The sequence below is a fragment of the Durio zibethinus genome, chromosome 13, assembly GCF_047325235.1.
Source record: "Durio zibethinus cultivar Kanyao isolate XHJ-2024 chromosome 13, ASM4732523v1, whole genome shotgun sequence".
NCBI lineage: Eukaryota > Viridiplantae > Streptophyta > Magnoliopsida > Malvales > Malvaceae > Durio > Durio zibethinus.
In genome coordinates, this window is record NC_143174.1 from 17731409 (window position 1) to 17747846 (window position 16438).

General features: G+C 30.7%; 1 pseudogene; it reads left to right on the forward strand.

Moving 5' to 3' along the window:
* The first annotated feature begins 1215 nt into the window (after positions 1-1215).
* LOC111304071 (putative lipid-binding protein AIR1 pseudogene) lies at positions 1216-2116 on the forward strand (annotated as a pseudogene).
* The last annotated feature ends 14322 nt before the right edge of the window (positions 2117-16438 follow it).

Below are 16438 nucleotides of genomic sequence, written 5' to 3' on the forward strand. Positions count from 1 at the left end.
GCGCAAGATTGAACTCACACTAATTCGACCTATGCCATAACACCTTAGGTCATAGTAGAAGGTGAATTATCCCTTGATGCTGATCTCCATGAGAACCTCGGCTATTGGAGATCGGATTCCACGTGGTTTCTTTTAGGCTGGCTGACTTGAACGAAATGAACTAACTGCACATCTAATAGTTTGATACTTAGACTGCTTGATAGAGGGATGGAATGTTGGTGATATTTAGTGATTTAGAGGGTATAATGATCTCTTTCTTTATTAGGGGCTCTTGGTAGCAAGGGGTATTTCGGATATTTGTGCTGACCTGACCTAACACATTCAATGCCACGTAAGCTTAGTCACATCTTTATTGTCCCTTATTGACTCTTTACCTCTCATTTATAAATATAGACATCTAGGCATTATCATTGCAGATTCCATCTTGTCTTGATCCCTTACTTTTCTCTCCTTCTAACCTCTTTCATCTTGATCTCTAACTTGCGTGTTGGGGTGCAAACATAGAGAATACTCTTTGCCTTTGCATCTAATCACTTTCTTCTAGTTTTCTATCATTTCATAAATACCTTCACGTTGGATCTCGACACAAATAGCATCCTTTGGATATCCGATATTCAAAACTATTTAAGTTTTAATGTATAATATCGAATATCCTAATTTATTATCCATTTAAATCACATATATAAAATATGTAAAATTTTATACTTATAGAAAGATTCAAAACCTTAGTAACAATCTTTATTTGTTATTAATTAAGAGTGAAATTAAATTTTAAATTAAATTATTATTTATTTTATATTTTAACAAAAAACTTAAGTAATAAAATATTTTAATGAATTCTAATATTTAATGAATAGTATTTATTTAAATATAGGTTAAGATAGTGATATTAAATTTAATTGATAGCTTAACAAATTCAAATATTATAAAAATTAAACACAATTCGAGTATAAATACTTAAAAATAACGGATATCTCTTATGTTATTATTTTTAGATGCTAGAGCCATTTGGTATAAAGAAAATCAAACAAAAGTGAGAAAGAAAAGTGTAAAATTTATACCCTCTTTCTTATCCAAAATTCTTGATCTATGAGCGTGCTTAAGGTGGAGTTTAGAGGGGCCATGGCTAATTAATTTTACCCAGCATATTTTTCTTTTTCAGTGAAGTAGTGAACCTCCTTCAACACAGTTAGGAGGTACAGCTTAATAAAGAAAAAAAAACCATATATACAACTTTCCTTCCCAGAAGCTTACAAAAATCCAATTACTACATTATCATGCATTTTCACTCTCTTCCACTCACTCAAATTCTCAACAGCCACCTCACAATTTCCTTTAAAAATGCTACTTCTGGTTCTAGAGTCAGGCACCAACTCCTTGAATATCTCCACTTACTAGCAAGCAGCTGCTGCAATGGCTTCCAAGAAAATCTGTGCCCACCTTATACTTTTCTCTCTTGTTTTCCACTCAACATTCACCAGCTCTTGCAATTCATGCAAACCAAAGCCAAAACCAACTCCTCCTCCAGCTGCATGCCCTTCACCAGCAAAGCCTGCTTCTTGCCCAAAGGACACATTGAAGCTAGGTGTCTGTGCTGACCTCCTTGGACTTGTAAACATAGTGGTGGGAACACCTCCCTCAAGCAAATGCTGTGCTTTGCTCGCAGGCTTGGCTGATTTGGAGGCTGCCCTTTGCCTTTGCACTGCCATTAAAGCCAACGTACTTGGAATCAACCTCAACGTTCCCGTTACTCTTAGCTTACTCCTTAGTGCATGCCAGAAAGAGCTTCCTCCAGGCTTCAAATGTTAATATTTATAAGAAGCAGAATCAGTACTTCTTGGCTAAGTTTGCTATAGTTTAATTAATTTGTCCTAAATAACTTTGTCATGGTGCTGCAAATTGCTATGTCTTTTGTTTTTATGTTGCTTTTAATTAGTGGGTTTGGAAGTTGGAATAGGATTTCCTTTGGCTATATGATTTTTATTACATTTTTATGATGTCCGGTATTATGCGATATTTGTTCAAGTTAAATAATTAGGTATAGAGGGTTAACATTTACCTCTGCGTAATGTAATGTTTGTGTTGAGAAATGAATCGGAATTTTAGTCATATAGAATTTATATTATAATATTAATTATAAGATATATTATTGTAATTTAATATTTATTTATATTATTATTATTTATTTATTATATTAATATTATTTACATATATTTTTTTTGTGAAATAATTATTTGTATATTTGTAATTTCTTTCGTAATAATAAGAAAAACTGAACTGATCATTTTAGCCTAAATTTTAAAAACTCACTTAATTCATCCAAACCAAAACTTAGACCTAATTTGATTTAATCATAAAAAGTGTACAACTCAAATTCGCTCAACTCAAAACTAAAAAGCAACCGGAACTCAAATCAAACCAAATCCGAAATTATTCGATACCAAGATGGTCCAAATGCATTTGAAATTGATATGAACAAAAAAATTAATCTAAAATAATTCGAAAATAAATTAAGTATAATTTTATTTAAATTCATTAATTTAATAAAAATAATAAATATAACACAAATGTTAACTTATTAAAATTATTAAAAATATCAACTTAATATTTTTTAATATCAAATATAAATTATATATATTATATTACTTATAAAATTTCTTATAATTTATAATATGATTTAAAATAAATTTTATATATATTTGAAGTTATAATAATAATTAAGTATTACTATCTATATATAAATTGAATTATTAACTATTGCATCGTAATTAAGTTATAATTATTAAATAATCAACTAACAAATTAAAATATAACTAAATAACCAAATCTGCATAAAGTAAAACTTGAACTTAAGAATTTTAAATTTTAGGGCCTTCTCATTGCCACTGAGCCAAAGTTTTATTAGCTATATATTTTTAATTATCATTATTTGCTAATGTATCATTTAGAATAAATTATATAATCTCTTATAATTATACATAGATATCATTTATCATATGATTTAGAATAAAGTATATAAAACAAACTATTAGTTTGTGTATATATGTTATACTTATATTATTAATTTTTAATCATGTAATTTAAAATAAATTATATAATCATGCAATTATACTAAAATCTAAAATAATAAGCTATTAAATAATAAGTTATAATTATACTAAAATGATTGTTTATATTATAGTTATACTATTAATATAAAAAATAATTGCATATTAAATGTGTGTCATAAATAAATATTTAAAATAATTTTTATATGATTATATTAAATATGTAATTTTGTATTATAATTAAAGTTTAAAATATTTTTTTATAAATTTATATTACATTGAAATAAATATAAAAAACTATTAAACGTATTAAACATGACAAATATATTTTTCGTGTCTAATACATGTACTCATATAGTACGATTTAATTAAATATGTTTTCTGTCTTACACATATCAAAATTTGTATTGACACGTCTAAATACAAAAAATATTTTTTTAAAATCCAATTGATTTTTTCTGTATTATTTTGGTGTTATATAATCATTTCGTGTTTAAATTTGTCAAATTTAATAAAATCATATATTTTTTTCATTTATATAAAAGTTAACTTTAATTTAAACATCAAATTACAATATTTATATTTATTTTTAAAATATTATTTATTTTTATTTTTTTAACAAAATTATAATAAAATCTGACTCAAACTTGATTAGATAATTTATTTAAATTTAATCTAATTTTATTCTAAAAATTAAAAAGTTGAATCCGAAATGACTCAAATTTAAATGAACGAACTCAAATAACTCGAATGTCAAATCCAAAATACCAAAGCTGAAATGATCCAAATCTCAATTATTCCAAACTCAAAATATCCAAACTTAAAATAACCTGAAAATCCATAGTTAATTTATTTTTTTAAAAATTCAAAATGACCAAAATTTAATTGATCCAACCTAGACCCAATCCAAATCCAACCTACTCATCCGATTAAGAAGCCTATACGGAACAGTGGTATCATTGAAGTAAACACTTAAGTATTTTGTCTGTTCATATTCTTCTCTAAAAGTTATTTTTATTGCATTTAAAAAATGTATTTAGACACTTAATAGTATCTGTGTATATTTCAAATGAAATTGTCAATTAGACTTAATAAAACTCTTATTTGTTTAAAATTTAAAATTCAAATTTCATTACTTGATTCGTTTTTTAAATTTTATGCCTTAATATTTTGATCGGCTTTGACTCTATTCCGAATTAGATATTGATTTCGCGATTGATTTTAGACTGCAAAATTCGTTTTATTTATATGTTAATTGGGCTTTATTGTTGATTTACGATTTGTCCTTGTGTCCAAATTCATGATTGGCTTTATTGTTAATTGGCCTTCAACCAAAATAAATATGGCCCAACTTTTTTTTTTCTTTTTTTTTTTGTCATTATGATTTTTTTTTATTTTAATAAAAATAAAAATGAAAAAACAGAATAAAAAAAGAAAAGAAAAGAAAAGGAAACGTTATTAAAAATTGTTTTGAGAAACAAATTGTGAAAATTGAGTCGCCTAAATGAAAAATCTTCACAATCAATGTTGAAAATCCAGAAGTCAAATCTGAAAATATTTTTTGAAAACAAAGGAAAGAAAAACAAGGAAAAGAAAAAAAGAACGAGAATAAGAATTCGATCTTCTCCCTTTCATTAAAGCCAAAAATTCTAGCAGAAGTTCCACCATATAAACTGCCACAAAGAACAAACATAGAATATCAACACAGAAAGTGCAATAGACAGAGACAACAACAATGCACAAGCAAAAATCTTTTGGCAGCAAGGCTTCTTCTATACCATTCTTAGAGATTAGAACAATCATGTCATGGCTGCAATTTAGAATATTGCGAAGCTCTTTGATTATCATTTCTTAGTTTTTTCCTTTTCTTTTTCCTTTTCTATTTTGCTTCTGCAATAACAGCTCGATCGAAAACTCGATGGACCGGCCATTGATTAGCATCTTAGATTCTTTTGCCGCTGATCGATAGTTTATTTGGGTTTGCCAAAAGTATAAAGCGAAAAATAATGTAAGAGATTGAAATGCATAAAATGACACACTATCTTTAATTGTATTTATTCTTCTTAAAATCTTTAATTGTATTTATTGGGATGTCTTAAAATATGTGAATTATACACTAATAGAATAAGATTTACATGAAATTTTTTAAATGAAGTTTGCAAAAAATGTTTGAGTAAAAATTTTAATAAAAAAATTAAATGATATTTAATTGAATTTAATGATAAAATTAATAATATGTAAAAAAATTTGTTAAAAAAATTATTTATAATTCAAATATTATCAAAATTTTTAATAAAAATCTTATCTAAAAATATATTAAATTTTATTTAAATTTGTACACTTAATCTATATAATAAAATTTATTAATCTATGAATTTGGATTTTTAATTCTAATTTTAATTTAAATATTCTTAATAAAAAATTTTATGAATTTTATTTAAAATTTTTTTATCTAAACCTTTCTCACATAAATAATAAGCAAAGGTTGCCGTGTGCCTTAGAAGCATGCATAAATTTCTAAATTGACTAAATGTATAATTAAGTTATAAAATAAAGATGGTAATTGTTTTCTTAAAAATAAAAAAAAAGATCGTAATTGTTCTTTAAGAAAAATCAATTCCAAGGAAACCTGCTTTTCATAATTGACACACGTTCAAATTAAACATGAAGGGCGTGGTTGTTTCTGGGCAGCTGAGTTTTACAGGTGAAGTACTTTGGTCTTTGACTTCTCTCTTTCTGTGTGTGTGTGTGTGTGTGCATGGATATGCTGAAACAAACGTGATCTTCATGGTTTACTTGTCTCAAATTCTCAATTGCTATCGACATACATATGCTACTTGTAAGTTTGATTATTCGGTCGTGAATTTCTCTTGTTGTTGCTCTATTTATGATCTCCTTTTTTCACTGTCATTCGACTAACTAGGTTACATAATTTCCTCCCTAAATCAAATATTAAATTTCTAAGGTTTGATAGTTTGGCTATTGCAATAAAAGAAATTAAACCTGTTTAATCGACTATTACTACTACTACCTAGAATGTGGATTTAACATCGATCCCATCATTGTTTTTGTTTATATCGAGCTTCGACGTGAGGGTATTTTTCAAAGAATAAAAAAAAAAAAAGAAAACAGTTAGATGCAAAGGTTGAAAGTGTTTCCTGCATTTGTATTCCAATGTGTAAGTCAGAAATTAGGATGAAGGAAGTTAGAAGGAGAGATAGATAAAAGGTTAAGATAAGATGATATCTAGAATGATAATGCTTGGATGCTTATATTTATAGATGAGAGGTAGAGGATCAATGAAGGACAATAATGACGTAGTCGAGTTGATATGACACTAAGTGTGTCAGATTAATCTGACATGTCAATATGGCACAAATGTCTGAAATATCACTGATTGTTTGCCATGGGCCCCTAATGAAGAAAAATACCATTATACCCTTTGGACCACTAAATACCCCCGACATTCTGTCCTTCCCACCATCTAGTTTGAATATCAGACTACTGGGCATGTTGTTAGTTCATTTTGCATAAGTCAGCCAAATTAAAAGAGGTCATGACAGATCCGATCTTCTATGGTCGAGGTCGACATAGAGGTTAGCATTAAGAGACAATTGGCCTTTTACTACAACCCGAGGTGTAGGTCAACCTGGTGTGAGTTTGATCTTGCGTACTAATTTGAAGGTTGCCAAAATGTCATTTGTTCAGGATCATTCAAGATTAAGATAGGAGCTCGCTTGGTCGATGTAGGAGTTAGATGTTTTTTCAAAAGTTTGGATTTAAGTATTTGTTTTAAATTCTGGTGATGAACTGGCTATCGGTTCACCAGGCTGGTTTAATTTGGGGAGCCATCCAGTTTGATTGGTTTGACTGGGTTTGATGGTTAAAATTGTATTAAGTGAGGAGAAAAAGAGTTTATGCGGTAAAATTTAAAATAAGAAAGGCAAAAAGATGTCTTCTAACAATGTTTTGACATGTGATACAATTTGGACTCTCATCTGATTTGAAGTGCGACTATATAGAAGGTTGTAGAGGCATTTATTTTTCATTTTTCTACTTTTTAGCTTTTTATTCGATCAAAATTTTTTGACCTCAAAAGCTTTTCTTCTTTTTGACCACACCGTTCTCTTCTTTTCATCCGTTCTCTTTGTTTTTCTTAATATGTTCTCTCTTCATTATGTCTTTTAGTTTCAGTTCTAAGGAAGCTGATAGTTTTAAGGTTAAGCTTAAAGGGGATAACTCTAGCAAGATGATAATATCCTAGTCTCACCAATTATCGAAGGTCAAAACTATTACAAGACTACTTACTGGCTCAATTGTATGTCTAATGAAAGGCAACGATAAAATGATGAGAATGCTTGGGTAAGAGAAGAACGGGTCTTGAGCATAGAAGAGCTATGTGCTCAAATAGATTTTGATTTGGAGAATCCACCTTTTTTTCTTATTTTTCAAGTCAGTCCATCTTTTATGGCCCACTTTCTCTCATTTTCAGTTGCTTTTTTTTTTCTGAGGTTCAGTTTCATCAATTTTCTTCTTCTTCTTTTGCTTTCTCACCTATAAATGCCCTTGTTGTTTCTTCTACTCCTCTTTGGTCAACCCTTATTGACATCACCTTTTCTCTTGAAGGGTTTCATTTTTCTCTTTTTCTCTCGAGGTTATGGTACTTTTAGCCACTGTTCTATCTTAAAATCCTGCTCCTACTTAGGAGTCTGAGTTTTTTGATGATAAAGACTCTAACGATGAGGAAGGTTTCGAAAAAGAGTAGGAGGAGGAAGGTGTCCCTGATAGGGAAGATGGTGATGAAGAGGGGAATTCTTTAGGCCAGGATGAGTTAACAAAGATATCTATATATACTCCATACGACCTCAATATGGCCCTCAAAGATGTGATGATGGAACTGAAAGATAGAGCCAATCCTGAGAACTGTCCTAATATGTGTTCAGCTTATTACATCCATGTTCTGGTGATGAACTTTCATTTTTTCAGAGAGATGTATAACATATAACTATTGAACTCCTCTAATCGTGTCACTGATCAACTAGAACTACATCGACTCTAGGTATATTGGGATTTGTTCATAGTCGGTATGAGGTTTTCACTTTATTTTTTATTTGTTTTAATTTTTAATTCTTATAATTTAACTGTTACTTATCTCACCCCTAATTTTATATGGTACATAGTAAGTTTTATCATTATTTGTCAATACTTAGATATTATTCCCAATCTCTCTTTATTCAAAAAATTTTTTTCTCTTAAAAAGCACCACAGTGATAGAAGACAATACTACATTATAACTCAACCAAATAAGAAACTATTCACTAATTGCCCAAGCTTTATAAAAAACTGAAAGCTGCTTTTCCTTTGCCTCTAAAAATAAAAACAAAATAAAAATGATGAGATCGATGCTGAAACCTTCTTAAGAATTTGATGTGGCCAAGAGGTTTTGTAAAGTCGTAATTTTTCCTAATAGTAAGTGTTGTTTAACTTAAGCTTTGTCCATCATTATTTTATTTTTTATTTTGCTAAGTCTGAGTTCATTTTACATAATCTTTTAAAAACTCCCTCTGCACTCATGGACAACACCACCCAAGCCCTCTATCATGTATATCTAGCTATGACTATCCTGAGCAAGAAACACCAAAAAACCTCGGACACCTTAGGCAACATGAGGTCTAGCCTCAGTGTGTCTCATAAGAAAAAAATCGAGTAAAGAAAAAGTATTGACGAGCTGATGGTTAAGCTAGAGAGTGTCCATATCGAGAAGGCCTTAGTAGAGTAGCTAAAACTTGGTGATGTTTAGGCTGAAATAGCAAGGTTAAGGTTTGAACTAGAGGCTGAGGAGAAAGAGAATGAAGAGCTAAAAAAGAAAGTTGTTAAGGAGTTCAAAGCCTTCAACAAATTTCCAAAGCTCTAGGTGGAGTTCTCTAAAGAGAACGTGATCAATGCCTTTGAGTTGGCAAAGAATGAGGTGCGATTCAAATTTACAGACCTCAATCTTGATTTCTCTAATATTGATATAAACATTATCAAATCAAGATTTTTTCCAAATCAATCTAATGAGGAAAAGGGAGAGGGGGATGAAAATGATGCACTTGACGTTGAGTTCGAGGTTACACTAGACACCAAGGCTAAGGGGGTACAGCTGAAGAGGGACAAGTCGATGTTGATGTTGTTGTTGCTGAGAATGCTAGTGCCACTACTATTGATACTTAGCTTTTTTTTGTTAACTTTTGTAAATTTTTTGTGAATTTTTTTGTTGATGTATAAAGATAAGTTTTTGTTGTGACCTCAATAAAAAATCACTCTGTAAAACTTTTGTCAAATGATAATTTTTGTATTGACCTATTGACATTAAAAGAAAGCAAGATTGTTTAGTTCAAATTTTAGTTTGGTTTTACTTTCTCTTTAATTATTTAACTTAAATTTAAAATTTAAGCTCGGTTAACTGTTAACAAGATAATGTTATAACTTAAGTTTTGTGAACTTAGCTCGAACTATTCAAAATAACTCAACCACTGTGACATAAGTATCAAGTCAGATTCACCTAAATGTTCAACAATATCTCAAATTAACTTTAGAATCCATCTTGACACAATTTTTAAGTCAAATTACATTTGGTCAGTTGAGGCCTTAGCCTAGAGATTAGAACAAACATTGTCATATTTTAACTATTTTAGGTCAGATATATCAAGTTGGGGGTATTGTTTTAAGACTAGCAGTGAACTTGAACTCTATCAAATGAACATAATCATTATGACTTCATTAATTTTTGGATTACAAGTATGAGCTTTATTTAGTCCAAGCTATTGACAATACACTTTTAAGTTATTTGTGTTTCATGTCCTTCGAATGATATCACCATTCATGTCCTGTAGTTTATAAGTCATGTCATAGATGACCTCTTTAACCACATATGGTCTTTATCAGGTTGAAGCTAACTTTCAACCTCGGTCATCAATTTTTAAGGCTTTAACCTTTCTAAGTACTAGGTCACCATTCTTGATGTTTTTACATTGAACCTTTTTGTTATAATAATTAGACACCCTTTGTTGGTAAGTGCTATTCATGTTAGAGTCACGTCTCTCTGTTTTTTAACTAGATCTAGGTTGGTCCTTAGGGTTTTTTCATTTCCTTCTTTTGACTCTAACTCGACTCTCAAGCTTAACAAACGATCTCGATGGGCACCAAGGCTTTTGTTCCAACTGTGAGGTGAATGAGGTTTTTCTTATGAGTACCTTGGTGGTCATCCTCAGGGCCCATAATACCTTGAGGAGTTCATCGGCCCACTTTTCTTTCATTTCGTCCAATCTTTATTTCAAAGCCTCAAATATTGTCTTGTTTGTAGCCTCGGCTTGACCATTGAACTAAGGGTGGGCGACCAATATAAATCTTAGGTTGATGTGAAGGTTTAAACACCATTGTTTAAACTTTAAATTTTTGAATTGTTTGTCATTATTCATTATTATGGATTAAGGTAAGCCGAACTTGCAGATTATGTTCTTTCACACAAATTTTTTGACTTGGGCCTTTGTTGTAGTGGCTAAGGCCTCAACTTTTAGTCATTTTGTGAAGTAGTTTACTACTATCAAAATAAAATTTCTCTAACCTATGGCTAGGGTGAATGGTCCGAAAACATTCATCCTTATTGCATGAAAGGCCAATGATTGATAATAGGAGTGAACTCGATTGACGGAAGATGTTGTATGTGGGCAAACTTTGGCATTTATCACATCTTTTCACTAGGTTAGTAACATCTCTTCTAATGGTGGGCTAATAATAATCCTATCTAAGTGCCTTATAGGCAAATGGTAGAGATTCAAAGTGATTATCACATATTTCTTCGTGGATTTTCCTTATGATGTAATTCGTTTCTTCGTCATCCATACATTTTAGATAAGGCAAACTAAAAGATTTTTAGTATAACTTTTCATTTATCATTGTGTATCAAAGGGCCTTATTCGTTAATGCTTTAGCTTTGACCTTATTTTTGGGTAGCTCTCCTATAGTCAAGTATGCCTTGATCGAGGTCATCTAGGTTTCTTTTTCCTTAATTTATCTTACAAGTTTCTTCTTGGTGCTTTTCTTTACCAATTCTTCTATTAGGACTTGGTCTGAATTCTTTGTCATTATTTTTAAGACTAATTTAGAGAAGGCATCAGCTATCAAGTATTTGAACCTCAGTATTTTAGCTCAACTTTTTAGAAACTGACAATGAAAGCAAGTGCTTTATCCAAATATCTTTGGATTCCCTCTTTTCAGGCTTTGAACTCACCATTTATCTAACTGATCACTAGTTGAAAATCACTATTAGGTTATACACTGAACATTTAGCTCATCTATTAGTCTTAAACAGCTTATTACTGCTTTATATTTTACCTTATTGTTGGATATCTTGAATTCAAACTTCTGGATGTATTGATATTATAGTCCTTCTAAGCTTATCAGAATGAGGTTGACTCTACCAGTATGGCTTCTAACTGATCTATCGATAAAAAGGTTTTAACTTTTTTTTCTATATCTTTTTTATTCTTCTTAGGCTGTTTATCAGGATGGGTTGATGTGAGCTCTACAATGAAGTTTACCAACACTTAGGATTTCAGGGCTGACCTGGAAAGTATGTACAGATCAAATTTAATAAGCTTTATTACCTATTTAATTAATTTTACTAACAATTTTGGTTTCTATAATACCTGCTTCAGTGGTTGATCAGCCAATACGTGTATTGTGTGGGTTTGAAAATACGACTTGAGTTTTCTGACCGAAGTGATAATCGCATAGTCTAATTTTTTTATTTTGGTGTAATTTATCTTTGACCCTGTCAGTACCTTACTCATAAAGTAGACCAATCTTTACCTTTTTTTTTTTTTCACAGACCAAGATCGAGCTAATGGTTTGTTCTGTGGTCACTAGATATAAAAACAAAGTCTCATCAAACCTCAACTTAGAGAGGATAGGTGGAAAAGATAAAAACTCTTAAAGTTCATCAAATGCTTTCTGACATTGAGAGGGTCAACCAAAAATTAGATATATTTTTTAAAATTTTAAAAAATGGTAAGCATCATTTTATCGATGTAGACATGAACCTGCTTAGGGCAGTGATTCTTCTAGTTAGCTTTTATATATTTTTTACTGAGGTTGGTGCTTTCATATCAAAGATTGCTTGAACCTTTTCTGGGCTTACCTTTATCTTTATCTTATTAATTATATAGCCAAGGAATTTGCTTGATATGACTCTAAAAGTACACTTACTCAGGTTGAATCTTATGTTGTATTTTTTCAAAGTGCCAAAAGTCTTTATGAGGGTTTTCAAATGCTCGATGAAGCTTTTATTTTTGATTATCATGTAATCCACATACACTTTTATGTTGCAGTCGATCTAATTTTTAAAGATCTTGTTGACCAACCTTTGATATGTCGCCCATACATTTTTCAAGCCAAAGGGTATCACCTTATAATAATAAAAGCCCTTTTCAATGATGAAAGTTGTTTTCTTCTCATCTTCCTTTAACATCTTGACTTAGTTATAGTTAGACTAGGCATCCATAAAGCTAAGAATGCTATGCTTGGCACTGTCATCTTCTAGTCGATCTATACTAAGGAAAGAAAAATCATCTTTTAAGTAATTTTTATTGAGGTTAGTAAAGTCAACATACATCTTTCATTTTTTGTTGTACTTTTTAACTATGACCACATTGGCTATCTATGTAGGATAGTAAACTTTCCTGATAAAACTTGCTTGCAATAATTTATCGACCTCCTCTTTAATGGCCTTCTACCTTTTTGAGGCAAAGGTATTCTTTTTTTACCAAAATTGTTTCATATCTGAGTTAGTGTATAGCCTATAAACCATCATCTTAGTATCAATCCTGAGCATATAAGATGGTGTTCATGCAGATATATCTATGTATTTCTCAAGAGCTAAGTTAATTGTTCTTTGTGTTCTAGTTTAGTTCAGATTTGCATGTGTTTTTCTAGAATATTTTTCCAAAATGGTATAGACATAAAATCTTATGTTAAATCAGGTCAATTTTCATTTGAATGGTTAATTATTTATTTTTGTTCAGTTAGGTTGAGGGTATTTCTTACAAAGATAGATCTTGATGTGACAATCAATATATTATTTGATAAGTGATCAAAATATATGGCTGAATAGAAGTATTTCTCATTTCAATTTTTGTTTTTAGTCAATGTGCTAGCTTGGTCCAAATGACATGTAAATATTTATGTCGGCTTATAGCTCATTCACCTTTAAGGTCATTTCAAAAGTTCAAAAAATGAAACAAAAGATATATCTTCTATTAGAGCTATTAGTGCTTAAGAGCTTAGAGCAACTTAATAGCGCATTTCTATGAGTTCGGTTATATGTTGCAAGTTTTTACTCATGTTTTCTTGCTTTTCCTTGGTTTTTGTTGCTTGTCCTTCTTATTCAACATTCTTGGTCTGAGTTGAGCTACCAATTTGTTTCCTAGTCCTCCCTTTCATTATCATGATGTAACATTATTACCTTTAGATAGGGAGTTAAGCTTATAAACCACATAACATATTGGCTAAATCAGCCCAATATCATGTTGTAAACAGATGGTTCGTTTACTATCATGAATTCTATGATTGATGTGACTATCCTCAGTTTCATTCCCAAAGAGATTGATAGTTTGATAATCTCTTTCACTAGTGCTTACTCATTTTTATATCCCACCAAGGTTATAGTGATTGGTTGTAACTGATTTTCCTTAATACCATTTTTTCATGGTGGTATAGTACATGGCATCAGTTGAACTCCCACTATCGAATAGGATCCTCTTAATCACATAATTATATACCATAGTTGTGATCACTATAACATCATCGTAAGGATGTTGGATTCTTTTCAAATCCTCAGAGCTAAATAAAATTGATTTATCTTTCCACTCTTTTTTTTTCTTTACTAAAGAGCCAATGGCCATGATCATCCTTGGGTTGGATTTTTTTTTGGTCGAGGTTAAACTCTCTCCAATAATCACATTAATCATTATAATAATTGACCTATAATTGTTAGGTTGGCTTTTTTCCTGTCTTTGCTCATCTTCTCAGACTTTTCCTCTTATGTTTTCCTTTGGCTTGCCATTCCTATCTTTCATGGGCTTTTTTTAGTCCTATCTAGAATCTAACTTATTCTATCCTTGTCTTCTTTAGTCCACAAACCTCATCAGCTGACCTATTCTAATTAAAGTTTCAATCTCATTTTTAATGTTGATACAATTTTTGATGTTGTGGCTTATGTTTATATGGTAGGCACTTCTTTTGGTCAAATCCCTTCTCATATTTTACCTCAGTGGCTTTAACTTTTTAAGCTTCAGATTCTTCTTGATTTGCATCAAAATCCTCTCTCGAGAAGTATTCAATACAATATAATTTTTTTCTCCACTAGGGTTGCGAGCCTTATATTATCTCTCTTTTGGGGGAAGATTGTAAAAATCTTTACTTTTCTTATGACCGAAGAAGGACGATGAGCCCCTCTCACTTTGGCTATTTCTCATTGTAACTTTAGCATATATATATTTTTCAGCTACAAGTAGGACATCGGCCAAAGTCTTAGGTGACTTTAATGATAAGGTCAATTTTAAATAGTACTCTTTGTCATTGAGTCCACTTGTCAAGGCGACTACAATGACCGTTTTTTTTAGGTCTTTTATTTATAGAGCTTTTATGTTAAAACGCATGACATAGTTTTTCAGGTATTCATTATGGCCTTGGTGGATCGACATCAAGCTTAACATCATTTTTTTTGTTGTTCTGCTACTGATAAATTTAGACAAAAAGGACTGGCTGAGGTCTTTAAATGTTGTGATTAACCTTGATTTTAAACTGCTATCAAGACTAAGCTGTGCCATTAAGGGTAGTAGCAAGGCTCTTACACATCAAAGTTTCATTCGTGCTCGACATTATCATGTTAGTTTTATAAAGTTTCGGATGATAGAAGGGATCAGAAGCATCGTCGTAAGTTTCTAAGGTCAGCATTTTGAACCTTTTTAGAAGCATTTCTTTGTCGATCTCTTCGGTGAAAGGTGAGGTCTCTAAGAGTTAGAGCTCATCTTTGAAAGTCACCGCCTTCGCCTTTAGTTTTTTTTTCTATAACTTGCATTTGAGTTTCTAAATCTTTGTTTAACTGGGGGTTTAAGATAGTTTGTTTTGATTTTTAGGTCGTGGCATGTGTTAAGTTGTGACTAGGGTGGGGGTGAGCAAAAGTGTTGTGCTTTTCTTCTCTGGAGGTAGAGAAGGCTTCCACCTCTCTATAGTTAGGCTGTCTTTCCACAACTTCTCGACCAAGGGTAACTAGGTCGGGAACCTTCAAAGCTTGGGTAGAGTTATAGTCTGTAACATCTGTTTGAGAGCTTGTATTTGCTTTGTCAAAGCTTGGAACTGCTTCATGGTCAAATCAACCTATTGTAGGGTAGGTCAATCTGAGTGCTGGCTATTTTGTGTCTCCGTTTCGATCGAAACAACCGTTTTTCCTTCTTTCAAAGTTCTCTTCCTAGGTGGTATCGTTTTGTACTTAACTAATTAATGGAAAAGCCCCTACCTAGTGCATCGAATGTTTGTGTCGAGCTCTGACCTGAAAGTAATCCTAAAAGAACATAAAGCAAGGATAGAAAGTCAAATGCAAAGGCTGGGAGTATTTTTTACATTTACACTCTAACACGCAAGTTAAAAATCAAGATGAAAAAGGTCGGAAGGAGATAAAGATAAAAGGTTAAGTCAAGATGGAACTTGGGATGATAATGTTTTGATATTTATATTTATAGATGAAAGGTAAAAGATAAATAAAAAATAAAAATAATGTGATCAAGCTAATGTGACACTGAGTATATCCAGCTAACTTAATATATCAAGTCAATGCAAATATTCAAAATATCTTTGATTGTCTATCAAAGGCCCTAATGGAAAAAAGGTTATTGTACTCTTTAATCTACTAAATGCCTCCGACAATTTTGTTAATAAAATTCAATGTATAGGAATCTTTGCTGGTAGTATAATAATTTTTTTTTTCTTTTTAAATTTCTGCCAAAGAAGAAAAGAGCTTAATTGTTATCCCGTATAAGTTTTTTTTTTTTTTTTAAATTGCAATCTAATAATAAGCAGAAGATAGAGTAGATATTAAGGATGCATGTATAAAACACTATATAACTAATCATTATTGAGTAGTTTACTTGATAATTATCATTTTGCTACTATGTTTACATTAATAAATTTTACTTTACAATGACAAAAATAAATAAATAAATAAATAATTAGTGCTGCAAGTAAAACTCTATATTTGAAATTCTCAATATTCGCATGTAATTGTAATATCATATTAAGCGCATAAAAAGGAATCTCAGTCAAACTTTTAAATTTGCCAATAATTTGTTCCT